Here is a 12,830-nt window from a genome sequence, read left to right on the forward strand (position 1 = left end):
GCAGAGTCTTAACCACTGCGCCACCAGGGAAGTACCAAAAAATTTTTTTTAAAAAAGTATATCTTGGTTAGTGTAATATGTCCCAGTATAGGATTTCCACATTTAGCAACTTAAAAAATAGGAGAGGCCCAGTTAAGAATTGAATTGGAGATAACCATGAGTGTTTTTTAGGATTAGCATGTTTCACATTGAGTGTATTTTAAGAACTTCAAATAGATAAGCAGCAAGGATCTATTGTACAGCACAGGGAAATATAGCCATTATTTTGTAATTAATACAATAAATTTAAATGGAGTATATTCTATAAAAATACTGGACACTACGTTGTACACCTGAAACTAATATAATATTAGTTTCTATACTTCAATTTTAAAAAAGCGATCAAAGCCCAAGTATAGCAAAGGGATGATACCACATATGAAAAAGGAAAAAGAGGATTACCTTGTCTGCTATCGGACCATGTAATATCAATTAGTCAAATAAATATGAAATAGACACACGAAAAGCAAGTTTTGTTGCCTGTTATCAAAGATGCCTGCGGGACTTCACTGGTGGTGCAGTGGTCAAGAATCCACCTGCCAATGCAGGGGACACGGGTTTGATCCCTGGTCCGGGAAGATCCCACATGCAGCGGAGCAACTAAGCCCATGTGCCACAACTACTGAGCCTGCGCTCTAGAGCCCGCAAGCCACAACTACTGAAGCCCGCGTACCTAGAGCCTGTGCTCCACAACAAGAGAAGCCACCGCAATGACAAGCCCGCGCACCCAACTAGAGAAAGCCTGCGCGCAAAGACGAAGACCAAACACAGCCAAAAAAAAGAGCCTGGGACTTCCCTGGCGTTCCAGTGGTTAGGACTTCGTGCTTTCACTGCAGAGGGCACGGGTTTGATCCCTGGTCGGGGAACTAAGATCCCGCGTGACCACCTAGTGGGAGACATGTGGTCAGCCCTGCACATCCCCATGGCCTGGCTCCTAGGGCTCTATAAATTTCCCAAGGTGAATCACCCCAAAGCCTGTCCCCTTCACAAACTGTGCTTTCGCTACTACCGGCCAGGTTTCCCGCTAATGCTTTATGTGCCAGACACTATTTTTACTCCACACCATAACCTGGTGGTGAGGGAACCTCAATCCCTGTGACATCAACGAGGAAAGTGAGGTTTAGAAACAAATCAATGATGGGTCCAAGCTCACCCAGGGAGGCTTGGAATGCCACCACCTGGTGTTCCCCAAATTTCAGGCCCTGGGCGTCATCCCTACGACGGTGGTCATCTTCTTGTCTTCCTTTAAATTTGGCTCCTACGTTCACAGGTTTGTTGAGATAGAATTCACACACTACGCCACTCACCCACTTAAAGTGGACAATTCAGTGCTTTTAGTCTACACTCAGAGTTATGCAGACATCACCACAATCAGAGAACATTGTCATCACCCAATAAAGAAACATCAAACCCATGAGCCACCACTTCCCATCATCCTCAGCCCCTGGCAACCACTAATCTGCTTTCCATCTCTATGGATTTGCCTTTTCTGGACATTTCATATAAATGGAATCATGTCTCATGTGGTCTTTTGTGTCTGGCTTCTTTCACCCACCATAATGTCTTCAAGGTTCATCAGTGTTGTAGCATCTATCAGAGCTTCATTCCATTTTATAGCTGAGTGATATTCCATTGTATGAATGGACCACGACGTGTTTATCTGTTTATCAGCTGAGGGACATCTGAGCTGCCTCCACTTTTTGGTTATTGTGAATCATGCTGCTGTGAACAGGGTAGGTTTTGTGTATGTGTGTTTTCAAGTCTCTTGGGGATTTGAGTGGACTCGACGGGCCACATGGTAATTCTATGTTTAACTATTTGAAGAACTAACAGAGCATTTTCCAAAGTGGCTGCACGGTTTTACATTCCCACCACATTGTCTGAGGATTCCAATTTAAATCTATTCATTTTGGCTTTGAAACTATATATTGGAGTGAATTCTCTCCTTGAAGCCTTAAATCTGCTAGGTTCCCAGTCCTGCCGGGAGAGGATTTCCATCCTACCCGTGAAGCTGGGGCCTTATAAGTCACAGAATAGGTTCCAGGGCATTTCTGGGGGCGGGGCTTTCGGGGTGTGGGTGCCACAGAGGAAGTCCAGCCCTGGTTCCTCCTCGGAGGGCTTGTCACGTGACGCGGTTTATTCTTAAGTGTGACACTCCAGGTATGGGCTCGGCTGTCTGACTGATTCGTCCAGTTCTCTCCTGATAAAAAGGAGTCTTAGAGAACCTCTGCAAGTAACCACACCGCTGTTACAGGGGAAGAAGCTGGGGACAGCTATCTGTGGATTCTGACAGGGCTGTGAATGCAAGATGCCATCTAAAGAAGAACGCTTGTATGGGGGGCAGGATGCTGAGGTAGCCCCTGAGATCCTTGCCTGCGGGTGCACACGCCCCCTATGGTCCCCGACCCTGAGCGGCCAGAGCAACCTGTGAGCGCGCTGGGGCCCTCGCTTTCGTGATTATGTTACATCATACAAGACTCGACAGAGTAGCCTGAAGAGACACTTTTCTCTTCTGACATAAAGGAGAATTAAACGGTATCATACTGATATTTTTCCTTTGAGATAATTTATCTTTTTATTAAAAACTTTTTTAGATTTTAACTTATTTATTTTTATTGAAGTAGAGTTGATTTACAGTGTTGTGTTAGTCTCAGGTGTACAGCAAAGTGATCCATTATATATATATTTATATATATATTCTTTTTCAGATTTTTTTCCCTTATAGGTTATTACAAAAATTTGAGGTCTTCCCTCGTGGCGCAGTGGTTGAGAGTCCGCCTGCCGAAGCAGGGGACACGGGTTCGTGCCCCGGTCTGGGAATATCCCACATGCCGCGGAGCAGCTGGGCCCGTGAGCCATGGCCGCTGAGCCTGCGCGTCTGGAGCCTGTGCTCCGCAACGGGAGAGGCCACAACAGTGACAGGCCCGCGTACCGCAAAATAAAATAAAATAAAATAAAATAAAATAAAAATTTGAGTATAGCTCCCTGTGCTGTACAGTAGGTTCTTCTTGGAAACGGCCATATTTTGAGAGTAGGAGGCCATGTGACAAGAATCTGAGGTGGCCTCCAGGAGTGGAGAGGGGCCCTCCACCAAGGGCCAGCAAGAAAACAGGACCTCACTCTTACAACTGCAAGCAACTGAATTCTGCCAACAACCAATGATCCTGGACGTGGAGCCCACACCGCAGATGAGAGCCCAGCCCTGGCTGATTCCGTGCTGGCCGCCTTGGGAGACTCTGAGCAGAGGACCCAGTTAAGTAAGCCATGCTCTCACTCCTGACCCACAGAAGATGTTAGCTAAAAAATCCGTGATTTTTTAAGCTGCTAAGTTGCAGAAACAATTGGTCCTTGCTTAAGACAGGCACATAGATGGTTGTAGCTGCATTGCCTCAACTGAAATGATGATCCAGTTTGAAAATAAATTGATCAGGTGGTAACACAATAATAAAACTTCATTCATATCATAAGCAAAAAAAAAAAAAAGAGAGAGAGAGAGAGAGAGCCTTGTGAATTTGTTATTGTCATATATTATATTAATACAAGTCTGGAATTTGGTTTTCCTTCTGTTAAAATGCCAAACTGGTCTTGGCATATTCAGACCATTCTTAGCAACAGGTAGTAAAAAGGCGATTCTTTGTGTAATCTGCCCAGAGAGAGGAGATTCAGAAAATTACCAGAATAACCCCTGGGGCTTGGGCTGAATTGTCATGCCCCAGTTAAAAAAACAAACAAATAAACAAAAAAATACAGAATTTTTTTCCCTCACTTCTGAAAGAGCTAATTTTATTTTTTTAATTTTATTGAAGTATAGTTGAGTTACAATATTGTATTAATTTCTGCTGTATAGCAAGGTGACTCAGTTATATATATATATATATATATATACTTTTTCGTATTCTTTTCCATTATGGTTTATCACAGGATACTGAATATAGTTTCCTCTGCTATACAGTAGGACACTGTTGTTTATCCATCCTTTATATAATAGTTTGCATCTGCTAATCCCAATCTCCCAGTCCATTGGAGGCAGGAGATAGATGGGCTCCAGGCTAGACATTTACAACCGGCCTCCTGTTCACACTTACTAGGGTGAGAAGAAGGTGGGCTCCAGGTTGCACATTCACTACCAGCCCCCTGTTTACATTTCCTGAAGCAAGAGACAAACGGCCTCTAGGACTACATATTTATGACCAGACTCCTGTTTATATTTTGAGATCTGCACCTCGATATAAAAACCAGCAACAGAAACAGGGTAAATAATTGGAGATTGGACATTCTTATGGCAGGGACGGAGTGGGACTAAACCCTGTTAAAAGATCAAGAGGTCATACATTTCCCATCCTTGGAGCAAGGGAAACATTGCACATGCGCAGAAAGGTTCCTTGGGGGCCAAAAAGGAGGGGGCGCCACCCCATAATAGGTGATGCTAAGGCCGTCCCATAGGCCTCTGGGCTGTAATCCATCTTCTAAAAAAGTTGAGCACACGGGCTTCCCTGGTGGCGCAGTGGTTGAGAGTCCGCCTGCCGGTGCAGGGGACGCGGGTTTGTGCCCCGGTCCGGGAAGATCCCACATGCCGCGGAGCGGCTGGGCCCGTGAGCCATGGCCGCTGAGCCTGCGCGTCCGGAGCCTGTGCTCCGCAACGGGAGAGGCCACAACAGTGAGAGGTCCGCGTACTGAAAAAAAAAAAAAAAAGGTTGAGCACGCATGTTGGGGAGGGTCCTAGGGCAGGGCAGGTGTGGAAAAAGAAACCAGATAATTGACCAGAGGTAAACAGAGACCCGGAAGAACTGCCCTATATGAATGACTTAACCGCCTCTTTACTGGTCTCCTCCTCATTAGGGAGGATGCCCACACCCTTTCTCTCCGGGTGTGCATCTCTGCCTTGCTTCTGTCTTAACGAAACAAACTGCTTCTCTGTGTGCTCTCCCACTTGTTGTTGTGCTGTCTCTAATAATAAACTCTGTACCTGTTTTTACAGTTTTTGCCTCCGTGAGAAATGCACTTTTCACTGGGGGCAAAAGCCATGGGGTGTAGTGGCCAGGATTCCTGGTTTTCATCCAGGCTCCCCAGGTTCAATTCCTGGGCAGGGAATTAAGATCTTGCTTCACGCCACCACTCACTGCTGCCTCTCTGAGATCCTTCCCCCACACCCCCTACCCCTTGGTAACCCCAGGTCTGTTCTCTGTGTCTGTGACTCTGTTTCTGTTTCATAGATATGTTCATTCGTGTCATATTTTAGATTCCACCTATAAGTAATATTATACGGTATTTGTCCTGAAAGAGCTAATTTTAACTGTGTTCTGTTTCTTTTAGAATCTAATCAGATATATGACTATTAGTTTCACATAATGTTTAAGATTTTTAAAAAATGTAACCTGGGACTTCCTTGGTAGTCTAGTGGTTAAGGCTCTGAGCTTCCACTGCCAGGGGCACGGGTTCCATCCCTGGTCAGGGAAGTTCAACATGCTGCAGCACAGTGCGGCCAAAACAAACAAAAAACATGTTCAACTAAGTTGAATTATCATTCTGACACATTTTTATATCAATAGTAATTATGATCCATGTGGTATCAACTGAAGGATAATTTCCAAGAACCTAACTTAACATTAAGAGATTGGACTCATGCTAATTTCTTAATTATTTAACGATCTTTGGATACTGGAACAATTTCTAAGTAAGTCAGAATACTGAAAGTCTGGCCACAAAGAATAGATTTGGTGTTTTTTTTTCTTTTTTCTTTCTTGCCGCACCATGCTGTTTGCAGGATCTTAGTTCCCTGAACAGGGATCAAACCTGGGCCCCCTGCAGTGAAAGCGTGGAGTTCTAACCACTGGACACCAGGGAATTCCCTAGATTTTGTATTTCTACCTTGACTTCATATTTCTACGCATTGTAGGGTAACATAGATTTGGGTCATGTTAATGAGTGTGCTTATTTTTGACACTTTAAAGTGTGTAAAGGATGTGTGTGGCTTTAGGGGGTAACATCATGCCTCCCAACGTACCCATCCTCAACAGCCTTTGGGTTGTTGGGTCTTTTGACTTGTGGGGTGTGATGCTATCTCATTGTGGTCAGAACAGCAATTTAATCTCCAAAGGAAGGGGTGGCAGAATGGGTGAGAGTTGCTGTCCTAGTCGGCAAGGGCTGCCATAACAAAATACCACAGACAATGTGGCTTAAAGAACAGACGTTAATTTTCTCAGTTCTGACGGCTGGACATTCAAGATCAAAATGTCGACAGCATTGATTCCTTCTGAGGTCTCTCTCCTTGGCTTGCAGATGACCACCCTCTCCCTGTGTCCTCACATGGTCGTCCCTCTGTGCATGTCTGTGTCCCAATCTCCTCTTCTTACATGGCAAGTCCACTGTGGCTGTGGAGTGATGTAGCCGAAAAATGACATTTTATGAAAGAACTATCCAACAACCTACGACTGATGCTTGCCTTCATTACCCACCTAATAAACAAAAACACCCAGGCACAGGATATAATATTTAAATGTCTTTGTTAAAATAAATGAATACATTTTTGTCTCTTATTTAAAAAACACAGGGCTTCCCTGGTGGCACAGTGGTTAAGAATGCACCCGCCAATGCAGGGGACACTAGTTCAAGCCCTGGTCTGGGAAGATCCCACATGCCGCAGAGCAACTAAGCCCTTGAGCCACAACTCCTGAGCCCACGTGCCACAGCTACTGAAGCCCATGTGCCTAGAGCCCGTGCTCCACAAGAGAAGCCAATGCAATGAGAAGCCTGCGCACTGCAACAAAGAGTAGCTCCTGCTCTCCACAACTAGAGAAAGCCCACACACAGTAACGAAGACCCAATGCAGCCAAATAAATAAATAAATTTATATATATATAAAAAACCAATAACAACAAACCAAATAAACAAGTAAGGTGACATTTATTTTTACTTCATCTCCAGGAAGGTATATTTGTGAAGATAGCATCTTCCACACCTGGGGTGAAGGGCAGGCTGTCCTCAGAGGCCTCACGAGGCCTGGAGACAATGGACTACAACTTCCAGAATGCCTCGCGCCAAGAGGTCGCAGACTGGACCCGCCCACTGCACCGCGAAGCCCCCTGGGAGATGTAGTAGGACGCTCTAGGTGCCCGCGCGGCGCCTGGCGGACAAGGTGATTATGAGTTCCTAGGACGCCCTGAACGCCCAGAACGCTCATCTTCAGACTCCCCGGACCCTCTGGATGCCCGCCCAATAGTCGCTTCTGTGTGTTACAGTGAGATAAAGTGGTCTCAGTGAGTCCTAGACCTGGCCCGGGAGCCAGGACTTTGATTCCCGAAGGCCCTATTCCCAGCCTAGGCCCGGCCCCGCAAACCCATTGGGCGGTTCCCCCGCGCCGCCACGCCTTCTGGGAAATGTAGTCTGACTCTCTGGACGCCCTGATCCAGAGTCGGCTGCAGGAATACAACTCCCAGAAGCTCCAGCGCAGCGGCGTCTCAACGTCCCGGGCTCCCCTGTCGCTCTCTCGCGTTGGTCGGTAGGTCGCGCCACAGGGTCTTCTGGTAAATGTAGTCTGACTCTCTGTGCGCTCAGGAACAGGGCTCCGGCAGCGGCGCACATGTGTTGGTCGGCAAGCCGCGCCGCGGGTCTCCTGGTCTTGGTAGTTTCCCCGGAGGGCGCTCTGGGCCGAGGTCTCCGGAGTCCGCGGTCTGGGGACGGAGTAACCGTCGGGAGAGCTGCGGGGTCCGGCCGGCCGGGGCCTGGGGCGGACGGTGTCGGGAGCTGACGGGACCCGAGAACCGTGGCCCTGGCCCCTCCCTGTGTGCAGAGACTCCGGGGTGGGCGTTGCGGGTCGGACCTGACCGCCGTCGAGGTTTGTTACTCGCCTTTCCCAGCTCTGACTCGGTCGAGAGCTCGGAGTCGGAAGAGATGACGGCCACGGGGCTCTTGGCTGCCTGCCTCCCGGTGAGTGGCCTCTCCTCTCCCTCCTGATGGGCTAGGCCTGGACCCCAGGCTAGGGGGCATAACTCCCCCGACTTCGGACCCTCAGCCCGTCGTTCTGGCCGAGGAGGGATGAACAGAAGAGGCAGAAAACTGCCTTGTCCTGCAGTCCTTAAGTGTATCAATAAAGCCCTAGAGCCAGTGAAGATCTAGTCACAAAGCCCCCCAGCAAGAAACTTCCTGACCCGAATGGCTTCAGCTACCACCCGTTTAATGAACAAACGATTCTGGTATTTCCATCATCTGGAATGATTTGTCTAAAAGAGGGAGCATGTCTCTGTTAATTCTTATGAAGCCCACGTAACCTGTGTTCCAAAACTTGTGCACTTCTCTCAGCTCAGGCTCCTCCTTTGAAAGGACAACAAAACAGACTCCAGGAAGTGGCAACTACTTTCTCAGACTGTTTCCAGGGTTAAGTGAATTTCCGTTAGCGAAAGTGCTGACTTAGCATTGCGCTCAGCCTGGAGAACTCTTGGCAAATGTTAACATTATTATCAGCAGTTAATAACATCATCTTTTTATGCCTGATATATAAAAAGGAAGAGGAATCGTGAAGGATGACTGTACATTTTGATCTCGTGGAGGATCCTTAGTTTATCAAGAAATGCGTGAGATTCTTAGGGGGTAAACATTTCAGTATTATGGGGGCTCTCCTCTGAAATGGCTGATGGAGGCCCCCAGATCCCCCGGGGAACCTTGAGTATCCCTCCGAAGCCAGAACCTTCTCAGGACATCTCTCTGTACGCCTGAGTCCATCCTCACGTTCTCATGTATGCTGCTCCCAGCCCTTGTGGGAGCTTTGCAGAGATCAGGGTCTTAGCTAAGCAGACACGACGGTGACATTTCAAGGGCAGTTAACCTTCGATGATGTGGCTGTGGACTTCACCCAGGAGGAGTAGGGGCTGCTGGGCCCTGGCCAGAAGACCCTGTACCACAACATGATGCTGGAGACCTTTAGGCACTTGGTCACTGTGGGTGAGGCTGTGCCTTGTGTTGACTTGCATCTGCCTGGGGTCTTGGCAGAGTGGGTGTGACCTGGCTGGGAGTGTGAGGTCAGTGAACCCTAGAAGGGTTTCTCTTCTTCCAAGCCCTCAAGGCCTGATCTCTCACTTGGACAGTGTCTTGGATCTCCAAACCAGCTATCGTGGCCCAGCTAGAACTCGGAGTAGAGCCATGGATAATGGACAGAGGACTCTCCCAAGATTCCTGCCCAGGTGAGAAAGGATCTTTACAGTCAATGTTTATATTTTCCTTCATATCTACCCTTTCGTATACTCTTCGCTCTCTTTGGTATTTCCATAATTCCTCCTAGGATCATTTTCCTTTTGTCTGAAGAGCTCCCTTTATCATTTCTTTTAGAGTGACAGAATTTCCCCACTTTGTGTTTGCCTGAAAATGTCTTTATTTCATCTTCATTTTGGAAAGATACTTTAAGCAGAGAATTTTAAGTTGGCAGTTCTTTTTTTTTTTTTCAGCCCTTTAAAGACACCATGCTATTGTTTTCTGTATTCCATGGTTTCTGTTGAGAAGTCAACTCTCCGTCTTATTATTGTTACTTTGAAGACAGTGGGCCTTTTTGTATGTATTTTTGCTAACAGTGCTTTGTTAAATACACAAATTTTAAGTGTACAATTGAAAAATTTTGACAAACGTGTACCTATATGTAATCATTCAAATTGAGCTTGAGGACATTTACATTACCTCACAAATTTCTTTTGTTACCTTTTCCATTTAAAAAAAATTATTTATTTATTTATTTATTTATTTATTTTTGGCTGTGTTGGGTCTTTGTTGCTGCACGTGGGCATTCTGTAGTTGCAGTGAGCGGGGGCTACTCTTCGTTGCGATGTGCGGGCTTCTCACTGTGGTGGCTTCTCGTTGTGGAGCACAGGCTCTAGGCACGCGGGCTTCAGTAGTTGTGGCACTTGGGCTCAGTAGTTGTGGCTCGCGAGCTCTAGAGCACTGTCTCAGTAGTTGTGGTGTGTGGGCTCAGTAGCTGTGGTGCACGGGCTTAGTTGCTCTGCAGCATGTGGGATCTTCCCGGACCAGGGCTCGAACCCGTGTCCCCTGCGTTGGCAGGCAGATTCTTTTTTTTTTTTTTTTTTTGCGGTACGTGGGCCTCGTTGGGGCCTCTCCCCTTGCGGAGCACAGGCTACGGACGCGCAGGCTCAGCGGCCATGCATGTGTTAATGAATTGTGGCTTTGTCATGGCACTTGAGGAGTGTGACTGGCGGTGTGTGCATGCTTCATGGCCTTATTCAATTAAGCGCTCTATTCTTAATTTACTACTAAATCCTCCTTTAGTTTTTAGGTTTCATAAAAACTTTCGTGTGGGTAAAGGGTGTTATTGGTGTAGAAAATGTAGCCTATTTCTTCCCACCCCATAGGTTACACCTTGACCTAACGTTCTTAGGTGTTATAATTGTGCTTACTTTTGCTCCTTTTTAGGGATTGCTGAAGATGGAGGCATATAGACTGGAGTAGCAAGGGTTGGTGAGGTTTATCGGGGTTTATCGATTATAGAACAGGCTCCTCTAGAGAGGTGTGAAGCACCAGCAAGTCCTTTGAGTTTTAAGCTGTTGCCAGTAGTACTCTGGCGAATAGTCTAGTTCTTATGATTATTTGGGTTTAGGGCTAAGCGTAGTGGGATATCTAATCCCAGTTTGGGTCTTAGCTATCGTGTGATCAGAATATGTTAAAGTCACTTTAGTAGTTTATTTTTATTTTAATTATGGTTTTTTACAGCTTAATTAAGGTTTAACTTTATATTGTATGGTTCTTTAACACGCTTTACGCCGTAGTTCTATTAATTTGGGTCAATCATATGACCGCGGTGGCTGGCACGAAATTTACCAAACCAGATTAATATGGCTTAGTCAAACTTCCATTTACGGCTTAATTTTTATCCCTGCTGTCTCCCATGGGGGTGTGGTTAAGCAAGGTGTTGTGAGCTGCTGGTGTAGCATGCTTGATACCTGCTCCTTTTAATCTTAGTGATTTAGAGGGTATTCTCACCGGAGTGCGGATACTTGCATGTGTAATTCTATGAAAAACTAATAGAAAGGCTGGGCCCAAACCGTTATGTTTACGGGGCTAGTGAGCCCATCTAGACATTTTCAGTGTCTTGCTTTAGGAAATATTTGAGCTACATTAACTTGTTGCACATAGCTGGTGTTTGTATGGTTGTATTATGTGGCTTATGTCAGACTTAGTATTAAATTTTTGATAAGATGGCTGGCGAATCTAGGGGGATGTCTGTCTATATGGGTGGTGAATATCTAAGTAGCTCATTGGTATGATAGGGAGGGGGTTGAGGTTGATTTATTGTGATGGATAAATATTTTAAGCCGGGGTGGGGAATAGTAAAGTGCTATGTCCTGTGACCATTAAGTGATTGTACAACACAGGTTGCTCTTGCCAATTAATAAATACATCCAGGTCCAGCTACAATTTGCTTGACTGTGTTAAGACCTTTTAAGGTCATAGCTGAGTCTAAGCACTTCGCACCCCCCCCAAAACAGAAAATACCAAATATATGAAATCGCAGTTATATGTGAGCATGGGCTGATTAGTCATTAACCCATCGAGATGTCTTACTTAAGGGGAAAGAGTGGGCGATTTTAGGTGAGATGGCCCTGAAGTAAGAACCAGGTGTCGGATAAAGTTCAGTAGAAACCCCCACAAGTTATGGGCCCGGCGCGAGAAGAGGGACGCCTGCCGAGCGGGTTGATGGTTTCACGCAGCCTGGTGATTAAGCTCGTGGTCTAATGGACGGGATTCCAAGCATGTTGATTTAAACTGATTTAACTTAATGTACTATGTTCGATCAATAATATGTATTATGTAATATCAATGATTACATTACATACTAATATTCCCCATATTAGTTGTGTTTGGTTATACAACGGCTATAGCCGCTGAACAATATCCTGAGGTTTGGGTTTCTAATAAGGTTTTATTGGGGGCGTTTCTTTTAGGGTTAACAGTAGAGTTTTTACTGGTGTTTTGTATTTTGAAGGATGAGGATGTGGAAATTGTGTTTAAGTTTAATGGGTTGGGGGATTAGGTTATTTCTGATACTGGTGACTCTAGGTGTCTTAGTGAGGAGGCTGTGGGGATTGTGGATTATATAGTTGTGGTACTTGGTTGGTGATTGTTACTGGTTGGTCATTATTTATTGGTGTTGTGCTTATTATGGAGATTACTCGGGGTAATTAAATAAGAGTATACTAAGGGTGACGGTGATGAGAAATGATAGAAAGTATAGTTTAATAAGGTCTTTTTGGTTTGAGATTAGTGTGGAGGATTTTAGTTGAATGAAGGCTATAGTCTTTGGTAAGATAGTTTCTAGTCAGATTAAGTCTAGGAGGGAGGTTGCTAATTTTTGGCTCATTAATAGGTTTAGATGGGGAGGTAGGCCGTGTATGATGGTAGGGAAATATCCTAGGAGAGTAGACAATTTAAAGGAGTTTGAGTATAAGTATATTTTGAGTTTTGTGCGTTAAGGTTGTTTTCGAATGCTAGTACAAAACCCGAGCTGTTACTACGAGGGCAGTTAGTTTTAAGTGCAAAGGTGTGGTTATTAGGGGAATGTTGTTGGAGATGATGAATCCAGCAAAGATACTTCCGGTTAGTAGGTGTTTGATAGAATTAACTAGGAGGGGATTGTTTTCATTGATAGGAGCTGAGGTAGAGTAGCGGGTTGTCCCAGTAGCGTGAAGAAGATGATGCGAGTGCTATAGCTGGCTGTGAGGGAGGTAGCGATTAGAGTTATTAATAGGGCTCAGGCGTTGGTATAAGACGTGGTGGTGGTTTCGATGATTAGGTCT

The 12,830-nt window shown here is 45.6% G+C and overlaps 1 protein-coding gene across 1 annotated transcript in view; it reads left to right on the top strand.

The window, feature by feature from the left end:
- The first annotated feature begins 7,534 nt into the window (after window positions 1-7,534).
- Window positions 7,535-12,830, top strand: part of LOC132417218 (zinc finger protein 606) — a 52,662-nt gene continuing 47,366 nt past the window's right edge. The window contains 1 exon segment of the mRNA XM_069540218.1: window positions 7,535-9,215. The gene's annotated coding sequence lies outside the window, so the exon portion shown is untranslated.

This window comes from Delphinus delphis, chromosome 20 (assembly GCF_949987515.2).
Source record: "Delphinus delphis chromosome 20, mDelDel1.2, whole genome shotgun sequence".
Lineage (NCBI taxonomy): Eukaryota > Metazoa > Chordata > Mammalia > Artiodactyla > Delphinidae > Delphinus > Delphinus delphis.